Source organism: Heterocephalus glaber, unplaced genomic scaffold (assembly GCF_053883595.1).
Source record: "Heterocephalus glaber isolate CG9 unplaced genomic scaffold, H.glaber_assembly_v1.0 deba00001610, whole genome shotgun sequence".
NCBI classification, from domain to species: domain Eukaryota; kingdom Metazoa; phylum Chordata; class Mammalia; order Rodentia; family Bathyergidae; genus Heterocephalus; species Heterocephalus glaber.
In genome coordinates, this window is record NW_028258381.1 from 16,483,448 (window position 1) to 16,505,890 (window position 22,443).

Here is a 22,443-nt window from a genome sequence, read left to right on the forward strand (position 1 = left end):
GTTTCTAAAATTGACATTTGAAAACCTTTATTAGTGCATTTGGGAAATGAAGATAGTAGAAACTGTATGGGTTCCATTGATTTATGGCCATGTAAAGCCAAGTTGCTCCTCTGATGCAGGCCCGTGCAAAGCCAGTGTATGTAGCAAAAATTCATTTTTGCCTTCATAGGAACAAAAAATTATGCCGTTATTTCTTTCATAATCTGAAATACTGGATTGAAATAACTACCATTTATATTTAAGCGTTCACACTTTCCTTCCATCCAACCACACGGAGGGAAAAATGTGTTTTTTCTGTGACAGGTTAGAAATGTTGAAATCATATAAATAGAATAACTTGAAGTTTATTAGCTTTATTTCTACCGGATTTAGAGTCTTTGTGATGGGTTTTTTCCTGGCTTTGGAGTTTGTCTGGTATCCATTTGTGTAGATAGATGTCGACTTACATACGTGTGTATATACACGACTGTACTAAAGTCCTGCACGGGTGCTGTCAGTCCCCTTTCTTACTAACATAGGAGCCACTTCGAGATCTGGGAAGATCTCATTGTTGTCCTGTGCTTCAAGCAAGCCTTGATTTTATTTTTTTATTCACCCTTGTCTGTTAACTCCATTGACTTCCAAAGCTATTTTAAGATTTATATTACCATAAAGAACATTTTTCTTCTCTGTTCCTGGTTCATGATGGAAAATTACCATCTTTTGATTTTGTGTGCTTTGAAAATATTTAGTACCTATTCTGAAGTCCACGATTTTAAGTTTATTTATGTAGTTATAACTCATTACAAGTTAGGTGCATCTTTCCCTGTTCTTCCTGGTGTAAAAGCAGTGATTATTTTTAGTAGCCATTTTTGGGGGATTGTGGGACTGAGGACAGGGATCTGAGGAAGGTTAAAGACCACCTGGTTTTCTGGAACTTCCTTCTCGTTATCTCCAGGATTGAGAGAGAAATAAAGTCCACAAACCATCACCTGGCCTACTGTTTTGAAGTTTTAAAAAAATGATTTGGTATAAACTAAAATTCTAAAAACATACCGATTTGGTCATGCTTTAAATACCTCCTACAGTTGCTATTTTGTTTGGCAGTATTTTTGAATTGCCTTTTTTTTGGTACTGGGGATCGAAGTTGGGCCCTTGCACCTTTGAGGCAGGCGCCAGAACCACTGAGCCAAATCCCTGGTCCCAGTATTTTTTTTTTTTTTTTAACCTCTTGTGTTCATATGCAAGTAGTTTTACCTCATTCTTTAAATAGCTGTATCCTAAAAAAATAAAAAATAAAATAGCTGTATCCTCTTCCCATGGACATGTCATTGATTTGTCTGTTTGTTGATTGGTAGTTATTTCCATTTGTTTACTGTGAAAAGCTGAGCATACCTTTTTTGAACAAATTTGCACTTTTGATTAGAATTGTAGTGTTTTGAGGAGGAAGAGCACAGAGCTCAGCTTGTATACATGAAGGCTCAATCTTTGTGCTACTCAGTTCTGTGGTTTTGATTAATGCAGCATCTGTGTCTCCCGTGGTGGGATTGATGAAATGTTCACCATCCTGCAAATCTCCCATGCATTTCCTGTTCAACTCTCCCCATCTCCAAGCCTCTGGCAACCACTGATCTTTTTATAATCTCCAGTTTTGCATTTTTGTACATTCTTACCAACTCCAAATATTAATATTCCATCATTAGTCCACTTTATACAGTAACTTATACCCAAGTATTCTTTTTTTTTGTGGTACTGGGGCTCAAACTCAGGACCTTGCGCATGCAAGGCAGACGTGGTACCACTGAGCTAAATCCCCGGCCCAAGTATTCTTTCTAATGTTAATTTTTTCCTAAAGTATAATATGTATCACTAAGGTATACACATCTTAGATGTGCAGGTAATTTTTTCTAAAGTCGATTCACCCGTGTAACTAACAACCAAAAACCTTTATCATGTCTTTTCCCTGTCATACCTGCCTTAGAGGTAACTGCCAGAGTCACTTATGTATTTTCTTTTGCTCTGGCTTCTTTAGTAGCATTATTTCTCAGATTTATCCATGTTATATGTTGCAAAAGTTATGTTTTTCATTGCTCTGTAGAATTCCATTGGAAATATGTCCCAAAGTTATTTTTTAAAAATTCATTCAGTGAACATTGGGATCATACCTTGTTTGTGCCTATTATGAGCATTGCTACTCTGAACATATTTTACAAGTGGCTATTGTTTTCTTTATTTGTGATATTAAAATAATTTGTGAAATTTTTGTTAACTGTTTTTATTTTTAAAAATATTTGTTTTGATTCTTTTGGGGTTTTTTTGTTTTGTTTTCTGTACCAGAGATCTAACTCAGGACCTTCCACCTGTAAGGCAGGCACAGTGGCACTGAGCTAAGTCCCTGGCCCCCTTATTTTGCTTCTTTACCATAGTTTTTCAGAGATGTTTGTGATTTTCATTCATTTGCATATTTTTAAATTAAGAGTTTAAGATCTGTACATATGTGTGTAGATATGCATACATATATATATATATATACACACACACACACACCATACACATACCTATGTGTGCTTATCAATGTATATTTTTTAAAGTATGGTGTGAGGTAGGGATTCTTTTCTCCCTGAGTGGATAATTGAGTGAACTACAATCCTTGTCGAATAAACCATTACCCTAAAGGGTTTATAATGGCTGCCTATTGTAATCAAGTTATATTCATAGATGTTTCTGGGCTTTGTACTGTGTTATATGGGCTAATTTTTCTACCTGTCACCTTAATTTTATCTTCTCATTGTTAGATGAACAGCTTCTTCTAGCATTTTCGCTTGTGGGCACATCTTGAGTATTAGTTTTGCTCTCATGTATGCTCTGACAGCTCCTGGGTGTGAAGCATTTCAGTGTACAAGTTCACCAACACTATTCAAGAATTTTTTTTCCATCTGTGTTGGAGTGTGGATGACTCAGGAGATGAGTTTGTAGTACCCTTCTGACATACCTGCATTTTTTAGTACATAATGCACATTAGACAAAGAAATTTGGATGAAAGGCTTAATTTTTGGCATTTTAGTGTTGGTACATTTCTTCTTCCAGCTCATCTTGCTGTCATTTCAGATTCACTTTCTAAGGGGGTCAGATGTGAGGTAGAGTGCTGGGTAGCTGGGCACATCTGTCACTAACAGGCTTTCTACGGATGACACTTCATAGTCACACTTCAAGGAATGAGTCACCTTCTAACAAGCCTGTTTATTATTTTTTTTGTCTCTTTTTCAGAGCCAAACTTAGGCACAGGGTGGTTAATCGGTGGGTTAAAAATAATCTGACTATTCTTGGATTACAGAGTTTTTGCATTTGAATAATTAATTCCCTAGGAAGTTGTTACTATAAATTTGAGACTTGAACTCTTAGATTAGTGTAAGTAATATTCTGGAGAAAGAGATCTGCTGCAGGATTTGTTGACTTTAGGGATATATGATGAGGAGCTGCCCTGTTCCTTTCAAATTTGATTTGTCTCACTGGTTTTGCAACATGTGTTTGGCTACATTGAAATCTTTCTTCGACCTTGTCTTCTGCCCACTTTGGGTTGAGCTATTTCTGTTCATCCGTGCCTGCTGCAGGAATGATGGATAGACTTTGCTGAGGGGGATGTTGCCAGAGAGTTTGCTTTTCTGTCAATATTCTCAGACATCGAAGTTGGTATGTTGCTTTAAGTGATGGCATTCTGGGTTGGGATCTCCTTGCAGGCTATAACACAGTTATCTCCTTATTGATTTTTATGGCATTGTCTGTGACTTTTCTTATTATTCTGTAGAAAGCGTGTCTCTTAATCACTTTGTGGTGGTGGTCTTAGGCTTTTCAGATAAGTTTTCTCCTAGATGAGATGTATGAAGAGAGATCCGTATGGTTTTATAATCCTTGTTCCTCTAGAAACCTTCCCATTTTTTATTCTTTCAGTTACTTTGACTTTGATTTTGTCTTCATCTGTTTACACTCTCCCTTCCTTATGAATCATCTTTTCTCTGAGTTTTCTCATTTCTTTGTCCTTTTCTTTGCATTCCCATGTCGTAAATCTGTATTAGTGGTTCTTAGTACACAAATCATTTGTGAAGAACTATCCTATTCAAAATGTCTGTAGAGCAGCCCCTTCAAATCTCTCCCAACCTTCAAATGGTAAACACTGTTCCATCTTACTCATTTGAGTTTTTGAAAGTATCAATGTGATTCTCTTTCTATCTCTCTGCCTCTGGTAGGAATTCTCTTCCTTACATGGTTAGCTTCCTTTGCATTCACCCATTCTTATTTCATTCCTCTGCCAATACTCTTAGCCTTTTCTCTTTTGTCTTTGTATTTTGCACTTCCCAGCTTTCTTGTGTTCACCTCTTCTTGTGTTTGCATCTTCTTCCTCCTTCACGTGGGCACACGTCTTCCTGCATGCTAGCATGGTGGCCAGGAGGATGTCAGACTCTCTTTTTCTCTTTCCTGTAGTAAGTTACTTGTAGAGGTTCGTGATTCTTCAGTCACTGGCCACACTGTCCAACATTCCAGTTGATATGCATGATCTTTTTAGGCTCTGCAGAACCCAGGGGAAATCTGTTGTACTCCCTTTACCGAATTCCTGGCCTTTGAGCAGGAGAATTTTAACCATTGCATGCACTCAGCCATGCTGTTGTTGGGGGTATATTCCTCAGGGAAGCTGAAGCTCATTAGCAGTGTTCTGAACTGAGCATCGTTAGTGTTAGTTAAATGGCTGTCTCATAAATCATGTAGCCATTTCTTGGAATGGAATATCCTGAAAATTTATAATATCTTAGTATTACAAATAAAGCTGGAATGAACACTGTTATTCTTCAGCATTTGCCTACAGTTTTTATCATTTCCATAGGCTAAATTTTTAGAAATGGAAGTACTGAGACAACAGATTCAAACACTTTTCAGATTCCTTGATCATGTTGCGATGTTACTTTCCAAAATATTTGTACCAAATCATACTCCCACCATCAGTGCATGAATGTGCCTGTCGGGCTGTACTCTAGGCAGGACGGAATATTGCTATTTTAAACAACCTTTGCTGACTTGATAAGCCAAAATGGCACCTCATTACTACTTCAATTTGCATTTCTTTGATTACCAGCAAGTCAGTACCATATTTTAGGAGACTATTTTATCTTGTCTTGACACAGCCTCAACTAGTTTGTCTTGAATTGCAACTGTCAAAGCAGATCATTGAAATTAAGAGCTGGGGTATAATGACCTCACCCAGAATATGTAGCACTGAAAGCTGCCTAATTAGAAGCAATGGAATTCTAACTCATTACTGTGTATTTAAAAATCTCTTTTATTATGAATATTTAAAAATACTCAAGAGAAGAGAGATAGGAAATTCCTTGGAACTGTCACTTTGACAACTGTCAGTGTTCCATGGTTACTTCATCGATCTCCTCACTTTAGGAGGTGGGGGAGGCATTGGGATATTTTAAGTCAAATAACAGATGTAATACTTTATCTATGGATATTTCTATATATAACATGTAAAGACTTTTTAAAAATTGAATGTCTCCTTCCAGCACTTTTTCTATAGGCTTTATTATTGGAGTATATCAGATACACACAAAATTGCACACTTTACCCAAAAAGCTGGGCGAATTATTACAAAACAAACATAACCAGCAACTGCTCAAGAGATAGTATTAATAGCACTTTCAAAGTCCCCTCTTGGTTATTAGCCCCCCATCCCTTCTGCGTCACTAAAAATAATTAATACTTTGACTGCTCACACCATAAGGTAGCCTTGTCTGTTTTTGAACTTACGGAAAGTGAATAATAACAATTTACATTCTTCTGTGTTTTTATATATTTTTCCTTCATGCATCTCTGGTAGATCCATCATGATACCGTGTGCAGATGTCTATTTTCATTTCTATATTTTAATATAAGAAAGCACTGCAGTTTATCCATTCTTCTGTTAACACATGGTCAAATTGCTCGTAGTTTTTGGCCATCAGGATTAATCCTAATATCATCCCTGTCCACGTCTTTTGGTGGACATGCATGCTTATGTATGTTGGCTGATCTGTCTGGGAGTGGAGATGCTATGGACTTGGTGTGTTCATTCAGCCCTGGGTGGTAAGCCATTGCTAAGGCAGTCTGGATTCCTAACAGGAGCATGTGTGCGTCTTCCTGTTATTTCACACTCTTGCTCCCACTTGGTTTTCCAGTCTTTGTGGTAGTTGTGAAGTAAATTCATTGTGTGTGAATTTAATTTGCATTTCTATTTATTAGTTGCTTGAATAACCTCCTATGAGAGGGGATAATACATTTTAATTGCTTTTATCTGTGAAAACTATTCTTTTTAAAATATATTTTTATTTATTGGTGGTCCTGAGGATCGAACCCAGGACCACGCACATGCTAAGCAGGCACTCTACCACTGAGCTACAGTGAAAGCCACCCTGAAAACGTTCTTTTCTTCCTATACTGGGGGTTCAAGCCAGGGCCTTTGCACTGAACTACATCCTCAGCCCTTTCTTTATTCTTTATTTTGACACATGGTCTCACTAAGTTGCCCAGACTAGGCCTGAACTTGGGATCCTCCTACCTCAGCTTCCCAGAATACTGTGATTTCAGGCGTGCGCCACCACATCTATCTAAAACTGTTCTTATTCAAGGCCATACAAGAACATCAGAGCAACTTTTTCTTTTGTGTTCTTTTTCTCACTGGTTTGTAGGAGTTCGTTATCTACTCTAGATCTGAGTGGAGGTGTCTTTCCACTCTGCTCTGTCCCTGTGTTCTCTCACATCTCTTGGAAAACAGAAGCAGCGATCTTAATGAAGGCCAGGCCATCAGTTGTCCTGTTCTGTGGGTGCAGTTGGTCCTGCTTAAGAAAGTCGGGAGGAGATTCTCTTAGCTAATTCTTCAGGCTTCTCTCCTTTCACAGGATCTTTCAGGTGGGGTTTTGAACCTCCTGCACAGGTATCCATTTGACCCAGCACTTTCTTCCTTGTTTTGCTGAGCCCCTTTTGTCATAAGTCGGGTATCCATGCATGTTTGGGTCTGTTTTTAGACTTTGTACCACTGTCCTACTTACACCACAACCACCCTTCTAATTATTACAGCTTTATTAAGTCTTGGTGTCCAGTAATCTAAATCTTTCAGCTTTGTTCTTACTTAAAGATTTTATTTGGCTGTTGCATTTTGTCAATTTTAAAATCTATCATCATTTTGACAATTAAAAACTTATGTATTTAGGGCTGGGGATTCAGCTCAGTGGTTCCGCCACCTGCTTTGGAAGTGCAAGGTGCTAAGTTTAATCCCTGGTACTAAAAAAAAAAAATCTATGTTTTAGATAATACTGAATCTGTATTCAATTTGGGGAGAGATTATATCAGGGATTAGCAAAGATTTTAGGCTTTGCATGCCAAGAGAATGAAGAATAATATGTAAACACTGCTAGAACAAGAGAGAAAACACATTTTTATAAATTTGTGTTTATAAAATTTAAAACGCAATCATGATTGAGTACAGTTTTTTATTTTAAAGGTCTAATATAAAAAAAAGCTCTAATATAAAGAAGAGTGCATTGAAATCTGCAGGGGGTGGTGTAATACTTTGCTCAATTGGACTTCACAATTAATATTCTCTGTCATCAAACAGTGTAATTACTCATCCATAAAAACCATCCTGAGCTCAAGGCCATACACAAACAGGCAGAGGACCTGATTTAGCCAGCAGTGCGTAATTGACTGATCCTTGTATTACAATATTGACCCAAATCAATAAACATTGTAAGTTTTTATTTGTTTAGAATTCCTCAGTGATTTATAGTTTTCTCTATACAGGATATTTATGTGCTTTGTTGGATTTATTCTCAGATACATAATAATGTTGGATACCTTGGTGAATATTTTTAAATACTTTTGTATTTTCATTTTCTAATTATTATTATTATTTTTTTGTTAAATTCTTTTATTGGTACACGTTAGGTATACAACACAATTACATTTCTCATTGGGAATTGTACCTTTACATAATGCATCTTGGTTCTTATTTTTTCCCCATTCCTAGCCCTCCCTTTACCCCCTCCACCCTTCCCTATTTACAAAGACTTTATTTCCAGTTTTTCCATTTCTCATCATTTTTCCTTTCCCTTCTTTCCTTTCCCCTGCCCCTCCCACTACCCCTACCCCTTTGGACCTTTTCTTCCTATTTTGTATTATCGATTATTCATTCTAATCATTGGTACATTTTAGGTATACAATATAATGACATTCATCATTGGAAATTTGCACCTTTACATAGTCTCTCTTGGTTCTTATTTTTCACCCTTGCCCAGCCCTCCCTTCAACCCCTCCAGTCCTCCCTATTTACAAAGATTTTATTTTGATTTTTCCATTTTCTCATATTAATCCCATTCCCTTCTATCCTTTCCCCTAGCCTTCCCACTTCCTTCCCCTTTGCCCCTTTTCTTCCTATTTCACAGTACCTATTACACATTTTAGTCCTTATTTACACTTTCAGTTTCTCACACCAGAGAAACTATTTGGTATTTATACATGTGTGTCCTATTTATTTCACTTAAGAGTATCACCTCAATGTGCATCCACTTAGCTATAAATGTCTCTAATTTCTCATTTTTTATGGCTGAGTAGTACTCCATTTTATAAAAAAAACACATTTTCTTGATCCAGTCTCTAGTTGATGGGCATTTGGGCTGTTTCCAAGTTTTAGCTATCACAAACTGTGCTGCTATGAACATGGGCACACATATATCACTGTGGTATGATTCTTTTAATTCTTTGGGGAAGATCCCCAGCAGTGGAATAGTGGGGTCAAATGGGACTTCCAGTCCTGGTTCTTTGAGGTATCTCCATACTGATTTCCACAGTGGTTGCACCAGTCTACACTCCCACCAGCAGTGGAGCAGGGTTTCTCTTTCCCCACAGCCCCGCCAGCATTTGCTATTGGTTGATTTCATGATAGCAGCCATTCTTCCTGGAGTGAAGTGGAATCTCAGTGTTGTTTTCATTTGCATCTCTCAAATGACCAGTGATGTTGAACATTTTTTCATGTTTATTTGCTATTTCTGCTTCTTTGTCTGAGAAAAGTCTGTTCATTTCAGATGCCCATTTTCGGATTGGGTCTTTAAATTTGGGAGTTCTGATCTTTTAAAGTTCTTTATAGATTCGAGATAGTAGACCTTTGTCTGAGGAAAAGCAGGTGAAGATTTGTTCCCACATTGTGGGTTGTCTCTTCACACTGCTGGTGGTTTCTCTTGCTGTGCAGAAGCCTTTTAATAAGAAGAGATCCCACTTGTTGATTGTTTGTGCTAGTTCACAGGCAACTGAGGTTTTGTTCATAAAATCTTTTCCTACACCGATGTCTTCAAGGGTTCTACCTAACCTCTGTTCCAACTGGTTGAGAGTTTCTATTTGAATATTTAGATCTTTAATCCATTTTGATTTTAGTTGAGTGCATGGTGAGAGATATAGGTCTAGTTTTAATCTTTGGCAAGCTGAAGCCCAATTTTTCCAGCACCATTTATTAAAGAGGCTATCTTTCCTCCAGTGAGGGTTTTTGGCTCCTTTATCGAAGATGAGATGGCTGAGTGTGTCTGGCATCGTTTCTGCATCTTCTAATCTGTTCCACTGGTCCTCAGGTCTGTTTCTTTGCCAGTTCCATGCTGTTTTTATCACAGTAGCTTTGTAGAATAGTTGCAGGTTGGGGATTGTGATACCCCCTGCCATGTCTTTGTTACCTAGAATTGCTTTTGCTATTCTGCGTCTCTTCTTGTTCCAAATGAATTTTTGGATTGTTTTCTCCAGGTCCATGAAGTATGCTGCTGGGATCTCAATTGGAATTGCATTAAATCTATATAGCAGTTTTGGAAGTATGGCCATTTTCACTATATTAATCCTTCTCACCCAGGAGCAGGGGATGTCTGTCCATTTTCTGATATCATCTTCAATCTCTCTTTTCAGAGTGCTATAGTTTTCAGAGAAGAGGTCTCTGATTTCTTTCGTTAGGTTGATTCCTAGGTATTTCAGTTTTTTGGATGCTATTGTGAAAGGAATTATTTGCCCTATTTCTCTCTCAGTGAGTCTGTCATTTGTGGAGAGGAAAGCTATTGATTTTTGTGTGTTGACCTTGTAACCAGCTACTTGACTGAATTTGATTATTAAGTCTAGAAGACTTTTGGTGGAGTTCTTGGGGTCTTCTATATAGAGTATCATGTCATCTGCAAATAACGACAATTTGACTTCTTCATTTCCTATCTTTATTCCTTTTATTTCTTTCTCTTGCCTAATTGCCGTGGCTAATGTTTCCAGAACTATATTGAACAAGAGTGGTGATAGTGGACATCCTTGTCTTGTTCCTGATTTCAGTGTGAAGGGTTTCAGTTTTTGACCATTTAGTATGATATTGGCTGTTGGTCTTTCATAGATGGCTTTTATCAGTTTGAGGTAGAGACCATCTATTCCAATTTTTTGTAGGGTTTTTATCATAAATGCATGTTGGATTTTGTCAAATGCTTTTTCTGCATCTATGGAGATAATCATATGGTTTTTGTACTTGGCTCTATTGATACAGTGTATTACATCGATTGATTTGCGTATGTTGAACCATCCCTGCATCCCTGGTATGAATCCCACTTGATCAGGGTGTATGATCTTCTTGATGATCTTCTGCATTCTGTTTGCCAGTATCTTATGAAGGATTTTTGCATCTATGTTCATTAGTGAGATTGGCCTGTAGTTCTCCTTTTCGGTTGGGTCTTTCTCTGCTTTGGGGATCAAGGTGATGCTTGCTTCCAGGAATGAATTTGGGAGTATTGCTTCCCTTTCAATTTCATTGAAGAGTTTAAAGAGTAGTGGCAGCAGTTCCTCTCTAAATGTCTTGTAGAATTCAGCAGTGAAGCCATCAGGGCCTGGGCTTTTCTTAGTTGATAAGTTTTTAATTACATTTTCAGTTTCATTGGTTGATATTGGGTTGTTTAGAATTTTTTGGTCTTCTTCGTTCAACTTTAATAATTCATATGTATCTAGGAATCTGTCCATTTCTTCTGTGTTGTCCATCTTATTGGCGTATAGGTTCTTGAAGTAGGTATTGATGATCCTCTGGATTTCTGCTGGGTCTGTTGTAATTTCACCCTTTTCATTCCTAATTGCATGGATTTGGGCCTTTTCTTTCCTTTTTCTGACAAGGTTGGCTAAAGGTTTGTCAATTTTGTTGATTCTTTCGAAGAACCAACTCTCGGCTTCATTGATTTTTTTTTTTTTGTATCATTCTCTTAGTCTCCATTGCATTGATTGCTCCTCTGATCTTTATAATTTCCTCCCTTGTATGAGCTCTGGGGGTTGTCCTGCTTTTCTTTTTCAAGAAGCTTGAGGTGCAGCATCAGGTTGTTTAATTGGGCTTGTTCTGTTTTCCTAATACGCATATTCACTGTTATGAATTTCCCTCATAAGACTGCTTTCATTGTGTCCCATAGATTCCGATATGTTGTATTGTCATTGTCATTTAATTGAAGGAACTGTCTGATTTCTTCTTTAATTTCCTCTGTTACTTGTTGGTTATTCAGAAGTGTGTTGTTCAATTTCCACGTGTTTATGAAATTTTTCCAGTTTCTTTTGCTATGGATCTCCAATTTCATCGCACTATGGTCTGATAATATACAGGGGATAACGTCAGTTCGTTTGCACTTACTTAAACATGTTCTGTGTGTGAGTATGTGGTTTATTTTGGAGAATGACCCATGTGCAGCTGAGAAGAATGTGTATTCTGATTTTGTGGGGTAGAACAGTCTGTAAACATCTGTTAAGTTCCTTTGTTCAAGAGTTCAATTGAGTTCTAGTATTTCATTACTTACTTTTTGTCTAGTTGATCTATCTATTTGTGACAGTGGGGTGTTGAGGTCCTCCACTACAATTGTATTCGTGCATGTATGACTTTTCATGTCCGTTAGTATTTGTTTTATATAGTTGGGCACACTAGTGTTTGGTGCATAGATATTTATGATTGTCATTTGTTCCTCTTGGATTGTTCCCTTTACAAGAATGTAGTGTCCTTCTTCATCTCTCTTAATCAGTGTTGGTTTGAAATCTACTTGATCTGCAAAGAGGATAGCTACTCCTGCTTTTTTTTCGGGTTCCTGTCACATGGAGTATTGTTTTCCACCCTTTAACTTTCAGTCTATGAGTTTCCTTTTGAATTAAGTGTGTTTCTTGTATGCAGCATATTGTTGGATTTTGCTTCTTGACCCATTCATTCTGCCAGTGTGTTTCTTTTGATTGCTGAATTGAGACCATTGATGTTGATGGCTATAACTGAAATGTATTGACTTGTCATTGCCATGACTATTTCTTTTTGTTGGGCTCTCCCCCTTTACATTTAATTTCTTGTCATGCCAGATGGGTTCATTCTGTTTTGCTTCCTGGGGTTGTGATCCTCAATGTCTGTTCCTAGGATATTGTGCAAATTTTTTTGGAGTGCTGGTTTGCTATTCACAAAGTTCCTAAGGTGCTCTTTGTCATGAAAGTATCTTATTTCTCCATCCATTTTGAAAGATAATTTTGCAGGGTACATCAATCTGGGTTGGAGGCTCTTTTCTTTTAGGGCTTAGAATACACCACTCCAAGCTCTTCTTCCCTTGATGGTTTGTGTTGAGAAGTCTGCTGTGATTCTGATGGGCTTTCCTTTGTATGTGATTTGTTTCTTTTCTCTAACTGCTTGTAGAACTTTGTTCTTCTGTTGAGTTTCTGGAATCTTAACAATTATATGCCTATGTGTAGATTTTTTTTGATCAAGGCTATTTGGAGTCCTGTATGCCTCACTTATGTGTAATGTCAAGTTCTTTTCCCCTCCTTGGGAAGTTTTCTGCCATGACTTCTGTGAAGAGTTTTTTTATGTCATCTGCACTCTCTTCTGTTTCTTCATTGACTCCAATCAGTCTTATGTTATTCTTCTTTGCATCATCTAGCAGCTGCTGGATTGATTTCTCATGTTCCCTTATAATTTTGAAGCAATTTTTCTTTTCCTGGTCATTAATTGGAATCTTATCTTCTATATCTGAAATTCTGTCCTCACATTGGCTCATTCTGCTGTGTAGACTTTCAGTGGAGTTTTTCATGTCCTGGAAATCTATTTGCATCTGTTTTATGGATTCCATTTGTTTCCTATGTTGGGATTCCATCATGTTCCTGAGCTCCTCTTTAGATTTATTAATCATGTCTTGCACTAGGAGGACAATTTCTCTTGTTATATGAGAAATTATTTCTGATTTCATGTTTTCCAGATCCCCTTTTGTTGCCAGTTCAGTGGGTCCAGGTGGTTGAGTATCAGAGTGTTCCATCTCATTTCCCTTTGGGGTTGCTGTAGGTGTTCTGTAAGTCTGGTTTTGAGACTTATTTACGTGTTTTCTCATTTCGACTGGGTTGGGCTGTGTGGGGTGCCATTGATGCCTGTGAGGATCACCTCCTCTGAGCTGGGAGAGGTGGGACAGGGGCCGGGAGCGGCGGTAGGGATGGTGGCCCAGAAGACCCTTCCTCTGGGCCGGGAGTGGCGGGACAGAAGGCCGCCCAGAACCCCTTTCCTCTGGGCTGGGGGCAGTGGGAGGGATGGTGGCCAGGAAGCCCCTTCCTCTGGACTAGGAGCAGTAGGACGGCGGCTCAGAAGCCCCCACCCCTGGGCCAGGAGCGGTGGGAGGGATGGTGGCCTGGAAGCCCCTTCCTATGGACCAGGAGCAGTGTGACGGCACCTCAGAAGCCCCTACCTCTGGGCCGGGAGCGGCAGGACCCAGTACTGTGGTCTGGTGGTCCAGTGTCCTCTGTGTCTTTGTAGTGTGGAACCAGGTGGCTGCCTGTCTGCCTCATTTTCTCATTATTGTAGATGTATAGAAATACCTGATATAGAAACTTTTCTAAAATGATTAATATTTTATGGGTTTTAAATCATGTAATACATTCCATTTCTTGTAGTGCTAGCTTTGACATCTGATACAATATCAAATAAAATTTGTGAGAGCTGGTTTTCTTGTCTTTTTCTCAAGATTAAGGAAAAGTTTTCAATATCTCACCGTTAAGTGTGAAGTTTGCTGTTGCTTTTTCATAAATACTCTTCATTAAAGATTCCTTTTGTTTGTACAATGAGTGTTGAGCTTTTATCAAATGCCTATTCTGCATCCATTGACATTATATGATATTATTTCTTTATTTTGCTAATATGGTGAATTACATTGATTTTCAAATACCAAACCACATTAATGTCTGAAGTAAGCCCAGTGTGGTTATTATGTATCTATTTAGTGTATTGTGTGGTTCTTCTGTGTATTTTGGCATTTTAGCTCTTACATGTAGGTGTTTGATTAATTATGAGTTCATTTTTTGTGTGCAGTGTGAGGGTAGAGGTCCCACTTCATTCAGTTGTATGTGCTTATCTAGTTGTTCCAATACCATGCGCAGAAAAGACAATTCTTTCCCCACTGAACTGTCTTGGCACTCTGTTGAAATCAGTTGCCTGGAAATATATGGATTTTATTTCTGGACTTCCAAATTGGTCCCATTGATCTCACAGTCTCTTTTATGCTATTGTTACATAGTCTTGATTAGCACTGCTTTGAGGGCATTTTGGAAATCAGGAAGTGTGACTCCTCTCTGATTTTCTGCTTTTTCTACTTATTTTGGCTCTCTAGGTCCCTGTCCCATTTTGGGATCAGCTGTTAATTTCTGAAAAATAGCAAGCTGGAATTTCAACAGGGGTTTTTAATGTGTTTTTAAATATTCAATTCAAATAGCATAAAATTAACAACTTTATGTGAACAGGTCAATGACATTTTGTAGTTTCATAATATTGTGAGGTCACTACCCCTAACTGGTTCTGAAACATTTCTAATCACTCTGAAATAAAACCCCATGTCCGCTAAGTGGTCACACCCAGCGGCTTCCCCCCACAGTACCTGATAACTACCATTCTGTTCTCTGTTTCTGTTGATATACCTGTTCTAGAAATTTCACAAAATGGATTCATGTTGTGTGTACCTTTTTCATTCCTGGAATAAATCCCATTTTGTAGTAATGTATAATGTTGTAAGACTTGGTTTGACATTATTTTGCTGAGAATTTCTGCATCATAAAGTATTGGTCTGTAGTGTTTTTTTCTTGTTATATCTTTGTCTAGTTTTGGTATGAAGATATTCAGAGAAGTTATGAAGTGTTCCCTCTTCTATTTTTTGAACGAGTGTGAGAATACCCTTCTGGAAGTGCTTGGCAATGAAGCCTCTGTTCCTGAGCTTTTCTTTTCTTTTTCTTTTTTTTGGTACCGGGGATTGAACTTGGGTCCTTGCGCTTGTGCAGCAGGCAGCGAAACCACTGAGCTAAATCCCTGGCCTCCTGAGCTTTTCTTATGGGGAGGTGTTTTGTTTTGTTTTGCGGTACTAGAAATTAGACCAAGGACTTTTGCACTGAGCTAGATCCCCAGCCTATTTCTTTCTTTTGTTCATTTTTAAAGTTTGAGAGAGGGTCCTCCAAAGTCACTTGAGTTGCCCAGGGTGGGTTTGTGACCCTCCTGCCTCAGCTTCCCATGCACTACTGTGTCTGGCCAGAGTTTTTGGATTACCCTTGACTTGTTGTATAGGTCATACAGATTTTTTATTTCTCCTTGAATCAGTTCTATGAGTTTGAGCATTTAATTTAGGTTATCTAAGTGTATAGCTGTCTAAAGTATTTTCTTTAGGCCTTTGTATTTCTGTGTGGTTGGTGGTATTGTCAAAACTTTCTGATTTTAGTTATTTACATCTTCTCTTTTTCTTAAACTAGCTGATGATTTGTCAATTTTGTTGATCTTTTCCTAGAACTTTTAGTTTCTTTGTGCTTTAGTGTCTTCCTATGCTTTTTTTTTTTTTTTAACCTCTGCTCTAGTCTTTATTATTTCCTACTCCTGGCTGTTGGTTTTTTTCTTTTTCAAGTTCCTTGAGGTGTAGGTAGGCTATTGATTTGAGATCTTTTAAAAATATAGTTATTTACAGCCACTGATTTCCCTTTAAGCACTGCTTTATCTGTAGTTCCATATGATATGTTGTGATTTAATTTTCATTCATTTCAACATTTTCTTATTTCCCTTGTGATTTTTTTTTCTCAATAACTGGGTCTTATATGTTTTAAGTTTTCTCATATTTAAATTAGCTCTACTAATATCATGTAATCAGATTTTTTTTAATACATTTGGAAAATCTTTTTGAGTTGTAAGTGTGTTCACATTAAGTGTAATAGTTGCTATAGTTGCATTTAAATGTAGCATCTTATTATTTGCATCACCCCCTGGCTCTTTGTTTCCTTTATTTCCCCTGGCTCCAAGTTTCCTTTTCTCAATCTTCCTTCCATCTTGCATTTTAACTAAATTGTTTTATTACCAGTTTTCCATTGCCTTGGATTTTAATATTCATTTATTCAGTTATTCTTTTAGTGGCTACTTTATTTATTTATTTATTTATTTTTTTCCCATTAACTTTATTGGTACATTTTAGGTATAAAATACAGTTACATTCATCATTGGGATCTTGTACCATTATATGAGTATCTTGGTTCTTATTTTTTTCCCTAGTGGCTACTTTAAATATTGAAATGGACATCCTTCACTGTTAAACCCAATGTTAATTAGTCGATATTATTTTATAAATAATAATACTTGGAACACTTTGGCTATGTGAACCGTCTCCCACCTTTTATAAAACTATTATTATTGTGAGCCAGGGATATAGCTTAGCGGTACAGTGCCTATCTGGCCCTGAGTTCAATTCCTAGTACAAAACAAAAACAAAAACAAAAAACAAACCTTAGCTTCACTAAGGCTACTATTATTATTGTGCATTTTACATTTATTTTGAGCCCCATGAACACTTTCATTCTTGTTTCATGCAGTCCGTATTCATGATTTTCTCACAGTTTTTCCATGCATTCCTCTTCACTTGGTTGTCCTGTCTCTGTTTCCATCTGAAGAACCTCAGAGCAAAACACAGCTAACCACAGTACAGCCTCACTCCTACTGCAATTAACAATGTATTACATCAGAGTTCAGATCTGTGTCTCATTTTCTCTGATACACTCCAAAACCATGCTTTTTAGTAACTTTTCTCAGATTAGCATCCAAACAAGATTCCCACATTGCACTTAGTTGATACATCAGTTAATGTTAGGGCCCAGTCCTGTCCCTGTTTTTTAATATGCCATTTATTTGTGAAAGAAAATGAGTCAGCTGTCATTAAAATTTATTGTATTCTGAATCCGATCAGTTGAGTCCTCTTGGTGTCTTTTAACATATTCTATATCTCTTTGTAACTCCTGTAAAATGGTAGTTATATGTAGAGGTGTGTTTAAAATTGAGTTTTTGGTAATAATTAGTCATAAGTGGCTCTGTTATTCCTAATGCATTGTGGTGGATTAATTAATGGTCAGCTTGGAACGCCCACCTGAACTGAATCAGCATGGTCTGGCTGAGAAAGATCCACCTGAGGATTATTGCCAGGGGCATAAAAAGAGAACTGGAGGGGAAGATTGTGGGCTGTTGATTTTCTAGGAGAAGCTTGCTGTGGTTGGTTTTCCTGATGAGAACTTGTCTGAGCTTGGGCCTCGCTATTGCTGGGAACGGCTGCTGTTCTCATCAGGGGAGCTCTGATCTTCACTGGGAGCATCACTTCCTGGCTCCATTGTAGATCCCTCAGCCTGGTGGCACAGAGCCTTCATCCCAGCAGCGTAGGTTTCCTGGCTTCCACTACTGGCCTTTGGGCCTTCCTGGTGCGGATCCTCTATACAGACAAGCATGAGACACTGCTGTGGGCTCTAGGCCTCTGGCTGGACTCATGGAGGACATTGCCTTGGACTCTAAGCCTTCAGCTGGACTTGTGTGGCACATTGCTGTGGGATCCAGGCCCTTGGGTGGATTCTTGGGCCTCTAGTGTGTGGCTAATCTCTTGCACTCCTCTTCATTTGACTTTTTGGATGAATATAAAATAATCGTATAAATTATGTATTCTGTATTAAATTTATTCCTTTGCAAACCCTGACTACAACATACATCTATCAAGTGGCACACATTTTCTCCTAGGTAAGACTGATTAGTGGATTTTTTACCTGCGTGATTGTGTTACCAGTGAACAGACAATTTTAGTTATTTCCAGTCCATATTCCTTTTATTTTCTTTTCTTGCAATATTAACTGGGATTTCCAGTAAATCACTGAAAAGCAGTCATGACAGGCAGCATTCTTGCCTTGTTTTTGATCTTACCAGGAAAAGTTTGAGTTTTTTACCATTAAGTGTGACATTGGCTGTAGGGTTTAGTTTTTGTTTGTAGGTGTTGTTTATCAAGTTGAGGAAGATGCCCTCTATTTCTAGTTTGCTGAGAGTTCTTATTATGAATGGGTACTGTACTGAGTGTTGTCAGATGCTTTTCCTACATCTCTTGATGTGATCATGTGATTTTCGTCATCCTGTTGGTGTGATGAATTACGTCACTTGACTTTGAAATGTTTACTGAGCCCAGATATAAACCACTTGGGATGGATCTCAAGTGATAGATCCTTCTTGGTGGTGGTATATAATTTGCTTTTTACACTGTTGGATTTTATTGGCTGGTATTTTGTTCAGGGTTTTGCAAACTATATTCATGAGAGATGTTCTCCATTTTACTTTTCTGTGGTATTTTTATCTAATTTTGGTATTAAGTTAATGCTGATCTTATAAAATGAGCTAGGAAGTATTCCCTGTCCTGTCTTCTGAAGGACATTGTAAAGTTGGTGTCGTTTCTTCCTTGAATGTTTGGTAGAATTCACCAGTCCGTATATCTGGGCTGGGTGTCTTCTGATTTGGAGGTTTATTCGTTATTGATTCAACTTCTTAAATAGATGTGGGGCTAGTCACATTGTATCTTTCTTCTCGTGAGTTTTGGTAGATTATGTCATCCCATTTCATTTCCAAAGAATTGGATCATTTCATCCAGGTTATCAAATTTCTGGGCATAGATTTTTTCTTAATACTCTTTTTTTTTTTTTTTGGCAGCACTGGGGATGGGATCCAGGGCCTTTGCACTGACCTACATCCCCAGTGTTTTTCTTTTTCTTTGTTTTTCTGTTTTTGGTACTGGGGATCAAACTCGGGATCTTGCGCTTTTAAGGTAGGCAACAGAACCATTGAGCTAAATCTCCGGCCCCGTTTTTCATTTTTTTGAGACAGGGTCTTGCTAAGTTGACTAGGCTGGCATTGAATTTGTGATCCTCCTGTCTCAGCCTCCCAGAGTGCAGGGATTATAGGTGTGTACCACTACTTTGGATTTGTCCGTGCCCAACCTCCAGCAGCTCATCACTTACAGTCCCTAGCAGTGGTTTCCCCAGAGGTCGCTGCTCACGGGTGGTGGATTTTGTACTTACCTATTGTGTCCTTACATCTCTGATGGGTTTCAGAAAAGTTGTTTGTTTTTTTGTTCATTTTCTGCTTGTTTTTAACATGGAAAGAAGAATTCTAGGATCCTTTGGCTTTCCACTGAAAACCCTTACTCTTTTTTTTTTTTTAGCTGCATAATGTTCTGTTGAATGATGCGCTGTAGTTCATTCATTTACGGGACTATTGAGAGGATTTGGGTTATTTCCAGTCTTCTGCTTATAAAAATTGTAGTGCAATTAATAATTCTGTTCACATATCATACTTCATATTTTAATCTACCTTTCAGTAAATTTTGGGGAAGCATTATTGGGACAAAGGGTTAATGTTATTTTGCCAGATACAATCAAATTACCCTCTTGTCAGGCTGGAAATTTAAGTCCATTTTGTTCTGGAAGTTTAGAAATATTGTCACAGTATAGTTTTTTTTGGTACCGAGGATCAAACTTGGGCCCTTGCGCTTACAGGGCAGGAGGTGGAACCACTGAGCTAAATCCCTGGGTTCACAGTATAGTTTTAATTTACATTTGTCTTTATTTTGAAGGATATTGAACATCATTTCTTGTTTAATGTCGATAAACTTCATGTTCATATCTTTTACTTTTTTTTTTGGTGCCAGGGATTGAACTCGGGTCCTTGCGCTTGCACAGCAGGTGGTGAAACCACTGAGCTAAATCCCTGGCCCTCTTTTACTTGTTTTTATGACATTGTCATCTTTTTCTTAATTTTTAGATGTAGATTATCAGTCTTAGTCTCTGGGTTTTGATCTGTCAAGCATTTCTTTATTGGCTATCACTCTTAGCCATCTCTTTTTAGAGATTTTTGTTTTAATGTTATAAAAATATTTTAACTGAAACGAGTAGTATGGTTGTTTTAGAAGAAATGTAACTAATGTCTGTGTATCTCATCTTAGCCCTGTTGCTCAGAAGGACTTTCATGCTTAATGCGGCTCCTGCTGTAATTTCTTTTCCTGTAGGGTAGGTTTTCTTCATCAAGTCTTACAGCATAGTATGCAGCACTGTTTGTACTCCCAATGGTTCTTGTTCCTTGATCTGCATTTTCACTTGTTAATTAAGGTTTAAATTGGTTGGTTACTCAGTTCATTTGTTTTGGGAGTATAAGATTTTCCTGCTTATCTTCTTTGACTAAAAAGAGTGCTTCATTTGGCTGTATCGTGAGTTATAATTTGAATTTATTTGTTTATTCTTATTTGAAGCAATGTGTTTTATCTTCCATAAACAGTATAAAACCTAGGCAATTAAAGCCATTTCAAGACTAGGTATGGTTTCTAGAGTCTGTGAAGTTGCCTAATTTTTATAATGGTGTTACATGTTCCATTGCTTTTAGAAACAATGGTTGGCAGTGAGGGATTGTTTTAAAATTGTGTGTGTGTGTGTGTGTGTGTGTGTGTGAAGCAGTTCAAATTTAACTTATTGACAGCATATGCTCTGGTCAATATTCCATTTGGCGCTTATAGATTGAAGAGCCAGTGCAGAGACAGGAACAGTGGGTTCACTTCTGCTGCATTCTGTCTGCCTCCTCTTCTGCTTTGGTGTTACTGTTGCTGTGAATTTCATTTCAGGCCCTGGTTTTGCTTATTCACTAACAGAATGTAAATCCAGGGGAGTGGATCCCATGTGTGCTTTGTTTTCTACCATATACCTAGCCCCTAGAGCAGCAATGGCAAACCTTTTAGAGCTTTCAGTGATGCAAACAGCCCCCTGGAGTGCCATAGGTTCACCACCACTGCCCTAGAGTTATGGCTGGCACACTGTGGGACCAGTGTCTGGTGGTTGAGTCCCTGCATCTCAGTGCTGTGCATGGTGGTGGTGATGATAGTTGGAATTTATTTGTGTTTCACTACATGCTAGGCCCATTTTACTTCTTTAGTTCATTTACTTTTATAATAGTACTATGAGGTGTATTGGTGCTGTTATTCTCCCAATTTCACAGACATAGGCAGCTACCTAAGCTCAGCCAGCTGACTTCAGAGCCCACGAGCTGCTTTGTGCCGTGTTGCTCAAAACTTTCCTCACCTGACTCTGTTTTCCCTTTTCCCCCATCCCACATTCTCATGCCTTTCGACTTGGTGCTCACCCATTTCTTCCCAGCTCATTTTCAGAAACATTTTCCGTTTACCTTTGGACTTTTGACCTCAATTTTCATTCCATGTATTGCTTCCATCTAAGGAAAAATTAAAACCCAAATTGAAAATCTGTCACAAAGATGTGACCTAAATTTTAGAGCTGAGCATCTCGCTGTCTTGCCATACAGGCAGCTGCACACTAGTGTGGCCTCCTTTGGCTTTCTTGCCTGCCTCCCAGGTTGGGTTTTTGCCCACCACTGCAAGACTGGCGTTTGCAAACTGTCCAGTGAAAACACATGAGGTAGCATGGTGGCGTTTTTCGCAGACATCATTGTGGTTTGAAGAGCAGGTGGCTGGGCTGCCTGAATTGAGTCTGTGCAGAGCTGCTACAGTTTGGGTGTGTCCCCCAGATGCCCAGGTGTTAAAGACCCGGTGTCCAGTCTGTGGCCTTGCAGTGAGGTGGTGGGGCCTTTGGGGGCGAGTCTGATGGGAAGAAGTCATGTCCCTGGGGCTGTGCCCTTGGAGGAGATACTGGGAGCCCGGCCCCTTCTTCTTTGCTTCCCTGCCACCATGAAGCGAGCAGCGTCCTTTGCCCTGTGGTCCCACCATACTGTGTTTCCCCCCCACAGGCCCAAGAGCAAGAGGCCAAACTGACCATGGACTGAAACTTTTGAAACTGTGAGCCAAAGCAAGCCTTTTTGCTCTTTAAGTCGATTTATTTTAGGGTTTTTTTGTGTGGTACCACGGATTGAACTCAGGACCTTGCGGTTGCAAGGCAGGTGTGGAGCCACTGAGCTAAATCCCCGGCCTTATTTTAGGTTTTTTTAAAAAATCATGACTGAAAGCTAACACAATTTCCATTTTTATATTCCATACTATTGCATTACCACTGTCCCCATCAGCATTGGGCTAACCAATCTGGGACCCATGCAAAGTACAATTACCAAATAAGTCTCCAAACTGA

General features: G+C 38.4%; 1 protein-coding gene across 4 annotated transcripts in view; it reads left to right on the plus strand.

Moving 5' to 3' along the window:
- The window catches only part of LOC101713541 (S-adenosyl-L-methionine-dependent tRNA 4-demethylwyosine synthase TYW1), a 195,536-nt gene that overhangs the window by 129,031 nt on the left and 44,062 nt on the right, over positions 1-22,443 (plus strand). The gene's annotated exons all lie outside the window — the stretch shown is intronic.